The sequence below is a fragment of the Leiobunum rupestre genome, chromosome 7 (genome assembly GCF_980474605.1).
Source record: "Leiobunum rupestre chromosome 7, qqLeiRupe1.1.hap1, whole genome shotgun sequence".
Taxonomy (NCBI): Eukaryota; Metazoa; Arthropoda; class Arachnida; order Opiliones; family Sclerosomatidae; genus Leiobunum; species Leiobunum rupestre.
The window spans coordinates 5,119,783-5,130,922 of NC_143390.1; the positions used below are offsets into that span (position 1 = coordinate 5,119,783).

General features: G+C 36.8%; 1 long non-coding RNA gene across 1 annotated transcript; it reads left to right on the forward strand.

The window, feature by feature from the left end:
- The first annotated feature begins 290 nt into the window (after positions 1 to 290).
- On the forward strand, positions 291 to 10,803 carry LOC149933952 (uncharacterized). The gene is made up of 3 exons (XR_016472343.1): positions 291 to 339; positions 10,476 to 10,556; positions 10,638 to 10,803. It is a non-coding gene; the product is annotated as an uncharacterized LOC149933952 (long non-coding RNA).
- Positions 10,804 to 11,140: the final 337 nt, after the last annotated feature.

Consider the following 11,140-nt stretch of genomic DNA (forward strand, 5'->3'; position numbering starts at 1 on the left):
AGTTTTTTCACCAAAAAAATTATATTATTCTATCACTTTTTGGCCAAAGCTTTGTTAGATTATTTTCCGTGAGTTTTTCTTTATTTATAGTTGGTAATATTTAAAAAATTCATATTTATCAACTACCGGAAAAAAACCTTTAGACTTTTGGTTTCTTATCGAACTAAAAAAAACGATTTTTAAAACGTATGCGTAATGTAGTTGAAATAATAATTCACCTTTAATTGTTGCGATTAACCATGGCTGAAACGGTTGAGTGCGAGTCGCTAGAACCTCATGGGCGTAAACTTAGAAGCCAAGTGTGGAGTCACTTTGTCGTGGATAGCGATATTACAAGCTGTAAATATTGTGACAAGTAAGAATAAACCATTACTTCTCTTTTTCCATCGACGACCCTTATTTATTTATTGGTATTATTTTAGGAAATATTCAGTACGAAATAAAAGCCTAGGAACAAGCCACCTGCGTTATCACTTGAAAAAAAACACCCTGAAATAAGTTTAGTGGCTAGCGTTCTACCAACGGTAAAATATTCGTTAACACAACTATAGTTACAAAGTGTACAGTGGCGCATTATCCAACACCACGGCCCACAGGCTTAAGCAGCATTCGTATCGGTCCCCTTATCTTTAATCAAGTTCCCGGGTCTTTTGGCTATCGATTCGAGTATCGCGTTCGTATTTTTAATCTTATTTATTTAAGGGTCACGTTTTAAAATGTTCATTAATTCGTGTCCACCGTAGGTTCATGTTAGCCTAACTATTATTCTTTAGGCTTAAGCCTACTCAATCTTATGCTTAAACGTCATTGGCTGACCCAAGTAAGTTTACCTAAATTATTTTAGGCCAGTAAGACAGACTTGGATTACGCCATGGACTGTGTGAAAAAAATGGATTGTGGCAACAGATCAACCGTTCACGGCGGTTGAACACCCAGCTTTTAAACAAATGCTGCTATCAACGAACGTGAACACAAACACGGCAATTATAAATTTCATCCCGAAAAGCGCGAGAAAAATCAAAGAAGAGTTATTATCTTCTTACGATCAGTGGTGTAGTCCTAAAATGAAAAGAACCGGGGCGCTACCTGGGTACGGCCAACTTCGATTTCGCGCGTAACCGAAGTTGGCTGTACCGGTTGCTATAAATGTAGGTCCAACTTCGATTTTTAGCGTGATCGAAGTTGGCCGTATGTTATGGTATTTTTCTGCGGGCAAAATTTATCATAAATTAACACACCCTTTTATTCGAGAAAAATGATTTACGAAATAGAAGCAAGGCGCGCCCTGGCATGTTGAAAAAAAGAGGCAGGGCGCGCCCTGGCAAAAAGGAAAAACCAAGGCGGGGCGGGGCCTTGCCTTTGAAAAAAGCACCGGGGCGACGCCCTGCCCCGCCCTGGCCCGACTACACCACTGCTTACGATATTGAATTTCAACGAGTCGTTGATAAATGCAAGGTAAACTTCCATCAAATTATGATTATCTCAGGCAGTGGTGGATTTACCATAAGGCTGAAAAGGCTGGAGCCTAGGGCGGCAGGTTTTAGGGGCGGCAAATTTGGGGAGCGATTTTTTTTTAGCCGTCTCACAGAAATCAAAAAGATTTCTGTGAAACGGTTTTCTGATGTCTTGCAACTAAAGAAGTCTACAAGACATTTTCCGGTGACTTTTCCCTTTTCAATTTCATTGTACATTCAACGTACCGAAAATTTCTCTAAGTTCTATATAAGCTCTATGCTAAAACACCCAGTATTCTAGGACTATTAAATAAGCAAATTTTTTTAGTTGGCGCAGTGGCAGCGTTGGGAAGTTGTTTGAATTTAATTTAAAAAATAGAAACATTTATCCTGCAAAATGTATCTGATACAAGTTAAAAAATTAAGTTACGGAGTAAAATATAAATAATAAATAAATTAAATAATAAATATAAATGCATCTGTATTAGTATTATCGAAGATTCTAAATACGAATTTTGTTTTCCTGAGTCAGGCGGCTATTAACGTAGTAATAGCCGTTCGTGCTACTCCGTCGCAGTTTTAGCCGTTCGTGTGTAGTTTTTAGATTAACGGACTCCGGACTCAAACGGACACTGTGTATATCACTCATTTGACACTGACGTTTAAGGGCCCGTTCCAGAGACATTTTCAAAACTCTCGTAAGTTAAAAAGTTACAAGAGCAAATCTACGAGACCCGAACTCTCGTATCTTAAACGCGTTCCAGAGACAACTTTTCAAGAATTCGTAAACTCCCGCTCTCGTATCTCTGGCCTTTTTTTTAATAAGCTCCGCCCCCCGCCATAGCCAATAGAAACGTTGGAAATTTTCGGTGGGAAGCGAGTTACTTCGATCGCTCAGTTAAGCCTTAGCTTCGACTTGTTATTTATTTATTGTAAACAGCGGCTTGTTATCAGTTATTTTTATATATAAAATTTTATTTATATATTTTCAAATTTTGTTGTTATTTACATTTGTTTTTATATGTTATTTACATCTATTATTCGTAACCAAGCAAAGAAGGAGTGCAAAAGGCAAAGAAGTTTAACCAAGGTTGAACGAAAGGGACGCAATTTGGGCTGGGCTTGAAGCTAGAATGGGTTTGGTCAACAGAGTTATGAGAATAGTGATAGCCCAAGATATCATAAGGATCAGAAAAGCGACTGGGTGGTGGTCCACCACTTGCCAGAACAAGTGGTGTTGTTATTGGTACACCAAGTGCGGGGTGTTTTCACATTACTTCTAAGAGTACTCCACCGAGCATGGATGGTATTGCTCCCTTTCATTTGGATTTAAAGAGACGTGGCAAAATATTTCTAGAAAGTAGAGGTTATCAATATTTAATTGAAATTTAACTAAGCTTCTCATATTGATGACAACACAATATGGTAAAATAACAAAGATTGACAATGCAAAATATTGTCAATGAAATGGGTATATTTAGAAAAAATCAGTTTAGGTATATTAATTACTAGTAGATATTGCTCAGTTACATTTCTAAATAGAAGCAAGGGCTGAAAAACCACTTCCAGATTCACCTAGGCCAACGTTAGAAGAAAATTTCAAAAGTGGTATTGTTAACGTTGCTCTTTTCGGACATGAAAACCAGATTGACAAGTTTACATATAAGTAATAATTTGGTATACGTGTTAAAGGTGATAAAAGAATCCATAAGAAACATCATACATTGTCCTTCGAACCTATTGCTACTAGCAATGCCGAAACATCAGACCACGTTGCCCTGTCTGTAGTAAATAATCAAGAATGATTGAATGGGCTTTAGGAAATGATTCTAAACGAAATGGTAGCTCAACATGTTCAATTTTCTCTCGCCTTTTTGAGTCATTTCCACAACACCAATAAAATTCTGATGGCCGTACACAACTCTCTTGTTCGGACTGCAAAGGAAATTGAAAATTAGATTTCAGTGATCTCGCCTTTATAAACGAATAATTAATAACCCGGAAAGATAATTACAATTACCAGCAGTATGTCTACTCCTTTAAAATAAACTTAATGAATATTACTGATTACCTTTTCTCTAGCTTTCAGATGTAAAACTTCCCACAACAATGAAACTTTTGAAAGTTTTGGTGATTTTTTAACGGAGCTGTCTCCATCTTCATGCTTGTTTTTCTCTTAATATCAGTCTGGCGGTAGATTTGAATTTCATTTGGATATTTTTCAAAGGTGTTTATCACCTTCCTGTAATTTTTTATCCATAAAAGCATTTTGGGGATGATGATGATGAAACATTTCATTAAGTATATTTAATAATAAATAATAATAATAATAATCAGCTAGGCTAATACCCAAGGCAATCATTGGGTATCAGGTCAAAAGGTAGATGTGTCCCCCTTTCTCTTTAAATGATAGCTACAATAATAAATAAATACCTCTATTTAAGGAATTAAAATATTTTTATTATAGTGGAACATATGTTAAAAAATCAAGGTGTAATACAAAAAATTATTTGGCTGTTGAAGTTTACACTGTGAATGATTCTAAAAGGGGGACACATCTACCTTTTGACCTGATAACCCAATGATTAAATATACTTAATGAAATGTTTCATCATCATCATAACCAAACGGCTTTTATGGATAAAAAATTACAGGAAGGTGATAAACACCTTTGAAAAATATACAAATTAAATTCAAATCTACCGTGAATGATTCTACAAACACTCAACTTGATAATAATTCGCCGTCTTTCCAAAACAAATACAGCACATTATTATGAGGATCTGCAATAAGATTATTTTATAAAGAAAATAGCTCCAAAAGTGACAATTTATATATATATTAAAACGAAAAGATCGTTCTTTCTTCGTTTCATTTTATTATTAAATAAAGTAGTGGTAAAGGAATTCTTACTTACGTAACAAAATCTATTGGGGAGACCTTCGATTCGGGCCTTGTCCATTCATAGTTGTAGCTCAATAAACGCGCTTTCAGGTAAATGTTTGATTGGTAGTGCCCAAAATCCTTTTTTTAATCAATTCATAGTATTGGGACACTCACGATGCATTATTTTCAGTGGGATGTCTGTTTTGATGTTGTTTACACCTTGATTTACCACGTTAGCTCGAAGAAACTCCACCGCCATTTTCTAAAAAATGATTATTTTCGCCTCCAAACGCATTTACGAGAGCTCTACGATAGCTCAGTAGCTCTCGTAAAAATACTAGACTTTTGTCTCGTTAAATCGTCTCTGGAACGCGTTTCTGAAAAAGTCTCGTATTTCTACTACACACGCCCCCTTTTTCGTAAATTTACGAGAGTTCTTCGTCTCTGGAACGGGCCCTAAATTTGTAAGTTTTTTATTTTCTGTATTTTTTATTACGGCATTAATTTTACATGGCATTGATATAAATAGGTATTTGTAATTGTTAACCAAGTTTATTCACTATTCATATTGAATTAACCTTCGAAATCGAAAATTTTACATAAACGAAACGCCCGAAAGTAAAACTAAACCAAAATATATTTTTAACACCTTGTAGTTACTATCTCTATTCTTTACCGAAAATTCAAACACGTGTAAACTATTTTATTCTCTTAAAAATTAAAAAAGCTTAATCAGTATCACATGTGCACTTTAGGTATTGTAAGCAACTTTCATAGCTTCATTCAATTTGTTATTTTTTTAAATGATTGTAAGCAGGGTTCGAAATAAAAAAAACCCCGCGAGTTCTTTTGGGCTCGACCCACTTAAAATTTTAATAAAACCCCAAAAAACTGAACTCGGGTTTTTTAAAACCCGGAAAATTGCGGAGTTTAACGGTAATAGTAAGTGTAGGGAGCTGACGGTAAGCTCGCGTGGCATGAAGGGCCACTCGTAAATAAGGCAATAAAAGTCGTTTGCGACTTGGGGCCTGTGGTGGTGCCTAAGGTATTAGTCTAGTTAATTATTAAAAAAAATAGATACCCAAAAACTATTTCTTGCGCACTTTCAACCAAGTTGTTGAATTGTAAAAAAAAATGGGAACTGACAATTGTAAAGGTAAGGGCGGCAAAATGTGAACAGCCTACTTTTGGGAAATGTGTAAATCCGCCACTGATCTCAGGCACCCAGAAGAATAATGGTCTAAGAAGGGAATAACTTGATTTAAACAATTCGATATCATAAGGCTGTTCCTGGTCAAGTATCATATACTCTTGACGCGTGGACATCAAATAACCGGCAACCATTTCTTGGCATCACAGCCCATGGGATAGACGGAAATTGGACAATATCGAACACGCTTCTGGGATTTGTACCATTTTCTGAGCGCCACACGGGAAAGAATATTGCCTCCATTTTCAGCAACTTGGTACAGAACACAACTTCCAAGGTGAGTCGCCATTACTCGCTGCTAATCTCGAATGTAACACGTATTTTCCTTACGCGCTCCATACCTTTTCCCTTAACCACACAAAAATGAAACTTTCTTACCTTGGAAAAGGGGATGACAACGATCGTAGCAGCAGCGAAGAGTTTCTCACAGGATCGCTGATCCGCTCACAGAAAAGTAGTTATAGGAACTGTCTATATAGCGAGAGAAAGTGTGGCGGTCGAGGAGTCGGACATTCACCAAAAATATGTATGGAATTTGGAAATCCGGGATTTTGCAGAAATCTAGGTCGGATGTCTTGGAAAGTGTACGGCGTTTCTTTGAATGTCTGACTCCTCAGTGGTGGTCGACAACGGCGTAGTGGTTAATTCGATAACTTTGTTTAGTTAACTTCTGACTTCACCATTAAGATTATTTGCAAATAGGTTCTGGCTGCCACGATGGACAACGCAGCAAATAATGAAACGTTTACTAAAGAACTAGCGGCCAAGCGCGCAGAATTTGGAATTCGATTCAGTGCCGAAACCCGTGTGCGTTGCTTTGCTCACGTCCTAAACCTAGTGGCCCAAAGCGTATTGAAAAATTTAAAGTCAGAGCCTCAGTGTGAGGACGAATTCGAATACGAAAAGCCAGTTGAAGTTCTAAACTCGGAAATATCAATTGACAATTGGAACATCTGTAGCTAAGGTAAATATATCAGGTTTTCTATTTGTATAAGTCGAGGGTTTGTTACGGTTGAAAGAGGACAAAATTAGATTTATGTCTTAATGTTTAAGATATTGTAATTGACACATTGTCTTGGTTTCATTAACTTTGGAGTCTGCAAATGACATCATGTGGACTCTCAAAAATATTTCAGTTTGGATGACGTCAATTATGTAACTACATTATAATTTTTTGAGTTTCAAGCAATCTCGCGTATTTGTACGCTCCCTAAAAACCTTGGTATTCCAGTATTTTGGAAACCATAAGACTATCAAGGCCCCTAAGTTTGAATTTGCCATAAGAGCCTAGGTATTCAGCACTAGATAAGCGTTGGAGAAAGCCTACGCTACCACCCATCACCCCTACCGTCTTCCTCTATAGGAAGCAGCTTTCGGTGGCATGTATTGGGGAATTTGTGCCTAAGTTTTAGTTTTTCAATGCAAGGTGGATTCGTGTATTTAGTTTGGACCGTCAGTTGTCTAACGTTAAAATACCCTTCGTTTCAAACTTAGGGGGGCCTTGATAGTCTTACGATAAGACCTATCGCTTTTTAAATTTTGCTGTAATTATTTACGTATGTCTTTATGGTAGAAATTAATTGTTCCGCTTATGGGCTTAGAATGAAGCCTTCATGGTTATCGAATTCGAGGTAGATACGCATTTCCCTCCAGGCTTAATTTGACATAAGTTTAAGAATTATAGGGTATTTGGCACCCAGGGCAAAACACCTAAATTTGCGAATTCCGGCTCCGACGGCCAGGGCCGTGCAGAGCTTCTGTGATTCCCTGAGCAAATTTTATACCCGAGAGCCCTTAAGCTCTGCACCTTCATCGAGGCCTAAAACATTATTCTCCTATTGATGTCAATTTATTTAACAAATATTCGTGTAAATAATTTTAATTTTTCAATTGTAAACTAAATATTTCGCACTGTTAGTATTTTGTAAATATTAATAACTAATCCTGCGAGCTTAGCTACTCAACGTTGTAAAAAGGACCCCAAATGGGAAAGTAACAACAATGAATTCAACCCCTTCGTGCCTAAAAACATTCTTAACCTTTTGTAGATTTGCAACCCTCCCTTTCGAACACTTCAGTGTGACCCTACGTCTCCGGGCTTTTTAATCCATCCTACGTAGACCCTTTCCTACTGGGCTCGGGGGTTTTGCCTCCTGCCCCCTTCGACTACATCGCGCAGCTTAGACCTGGTTTCCAACAACTTAATTTTATTATTTTGGACGGTCTTTTGGTGCCCTCCTTTCCACCGGTGCCCGAGACGGCTGAACCTGCTCCCCCCTCGCTACGCCTCTATGAATTGTGATATTGCAAATGATACGAAATTTGGGAAGAGGTTTTTAGGGGTTTTCAAATTGAACCTCGGTTCAGAAAAAAATCAAAAGAGAAAGCGCCAACTCTAATTACTGAATCCCTTGAAAATCTACGTCATTTGTGTACTACAACAATCCTATTTCGGCATGATAACCATAGAACCACTCGGCGAAGGACGCTGAAACAAACTTGCATAGATTAATATTATGTTACCAGTGTCATCGCCAAGGTTTCAAGTTTTGGGGGCGTTAAAATAGAATATAAGCTCCAACGCGTTCTTTATGGAAGACTGCTACAATTTATGGGATTACCACTCAGGTAAACCACTAATCATTGCCGAAACGTCTAAAGTCATAGGAGGGAGTGGCCAACAGCGTAACCTTAGGAGGGCGATAGAAATACTAAAGGTTCTATTCCCTTTAAGCCACATGTACAGTCAGTCGCTAAAAAAAGGTCCCAGGGTGAGTTTGCCTCCCTGCGTCCGTCTTTAGACGGACCTATGACGGAAGCGGGGAAGCAAACTTGTCCAGGGACTTTTTTTTGCGAAAGGGGAAGTTAGGGGCGTTGACAAGAGGTAGTTTATTTTAACTCGCTTCTCGTACCTTTCGTAACATTCATATAGTTCTACCCCTTCGACGACTTAATGCCAACGCCCCTACAAATATAATTCATGTTGACGAAAATTAAATTTCGTTCGTAAATTATGTACAGGAGGGTAATTACACAGGGTGTCTTCATTTGATCGGCCCAGGCATTTTTCTCAAAAACTAGACTTTTAGAAATTTGAATTTTTCAGTATGTACACTCTGTTTAAAAAGTCTTCGACGGGGGAAATTTTGGCCCTCTTTTTAATTCTGCTAGAAAACTATAATAGATAGATCGATGAAACCAACTGCAACTTATTTATTTTCCAATAGCTTTCGTTATTTATGGATTTTGTCTGCCAAAAATTAATAGTTTGGCGGGAACCGTCACAACTCATTTTGGACAACTTTTTAAATATTGGTTCTACGGCACTGACTCGCACGTTTTTGAATTCACAATGGTTGGTTCATATTTAGAAAGTGGAAAAAATTTCCCTCTACAACCAACGGTTGAGAGGTTATCCCGTTTAAAACTTTCGTCGAAACTAAAATATGCATCAAGTGATTATAGATAACGCAACTTCAACAGCGATCCAACAACCTATATTTAATTAAAGGCTGGTTTAAAATTGTGTTAACAATTATTATACACAAATTATAACACAAATAGCTTTTTAAAAGCTTTAGCGTATGAAAAGGGACATTCTTAAAACCACTTGCCAAGTTGTCCTAGGAATTTGGTTTTTTTAAACCTGTCTTTAATTAAATATATCTTCAATGTTGTTTTATCGCTGTTGAAGTTGCGTTATTAATAATCGCTTGATACATTTTAGGTGTTTCCTAGTTTCGACGAAAGTTTGTAAACACGATAACTTCTCAACCGTTGGTTGTAAAGGGATAATTTTTCCATCTTCTAAATATGAACCAACCATTGTGAATTCAAAAGTCAGTGCCGTAGAACCAATATTTAAAAAGTTTTCATAAATGAGTTATGACGGATCCCGCCAAACTATTAATTTTTGGCGGATGAAATCCATAAATAACGAAAATTATTGGAAAATAAATAATAGTTGCAATTGGTTTCATCGATCTATCTATTATAGTTTTCTAGCAGAATTGAAAAGAGGGCAAAAATTTCACCTGTCGAAGACTTTTTAAACAGAGTGTACTCTCTCGGGGGAGATAGTTGTTATTTGTAAATTTCAGATGGTTGATTTCTTATAAAATTTAAATCTAATATGCTAGATATACTTAAGACCTTGGAACGAGAGATTGTTTACTCATATGTTCGTGACACCTTTTTGAAAATTATACTAGGATATTTCCTTATTTTCAAAAGCGGCTCTTCGGTAATTTTGCGAGGCGCTTCTTCGAAATGTTTGGTTGAGCTTTTCAAAATTCGTAGGAGGAGCCTTAAAAAATGTCACAAGCGGCTATTAGCCGCCTAAAATATCCTAGCAACGCCACTGAATGTGACCCCACGGGCCGAGGTTCCATAGTTACTGGAAGGATGCTAGTCGTTGCTGGTGAAACAACAGCTTTATATCTTCAACTAAATTTGTTTATCTAAAATGTTGGTTTTCATGGTTTATATTACCACGCTACTGGTTAAAGTATAGCCTTCCGCTTTAACATTAAGTACGTTGTCTAAATGTTATATATTTATTAAACAATTATTTTTATAGATCAGGAGTATTGTAGTGAAAATAAGATTATCGCATCAAAAAGAGAAAGAACTTTCCAACTTTAATACGGAATTTGAATTAGACGACCTTAAATTAGTTTTAGACGTTAAGACGAGGTGGAATTCCACGCATGCTATGTTATCCCGCGCTATTTACTTAAAACCAGTAAGTTTTCCACTATGTTACAATTTAAATTTGTTAAAATGGATTACCGTGTTTAAAAACCAGTGTAAATTGCTGTGTAATTTAACACCATTTTTGCGGTCTAAAATTGACATTGTTTCACGCGTTCATTTACACTCTAATGTGTTTTGATCAAGATTAACGGTTACTTCAATTTCCCAAGTCAATAGAAGCAATAACTAAATCTGATGCGGAATTGAGGAAATTCAGATTAAATATAACCGAATGGAAAAACCTCGAAAAGGTTCTTACACTTTTAAAGGTAACGGTGAATTATGTTTTATCTGCATTCTAATACTACTTAAGCCTTATATCAATAGTTAAGTACTTGAATTTGTTTAGGATTTCGACCTAGCCACGGAAATGTTTTCGGCGAGTCGATATCCTACGATTTCAGCTGTTATGCCAGCATATTTCTGGTTACTTAGTAAACTTCAAGAAAAACACACCGACTCTGTGTTAAATGATGCTTGTATGGCAGCTAAGAACAAACTATCTACATACATGGATATGTCCCGCGTTGAAGCCGTTTGGGTGGCAATAGGTAAGGTACTTTTACTACAAATGGAAATCGTTAATAACTATATTTAACTATGAAATGTAATTTACATACATGTAAGTTGTACATCATAATTTACATAACTTTCTAAGGTGATATATTAGATTAGCACAAAATTAAACTTTAGGATGACTTGTTGGTCATTACTAGGGATGAAACGGATAACCGGACCCGGGTAAAATCTAGGAACTGGAACCGGAACCGGGACCGGAACCGATAATATCAAAATCTGATAACCGTATCCGAAACCCATGTTTGTAAAAAGATGA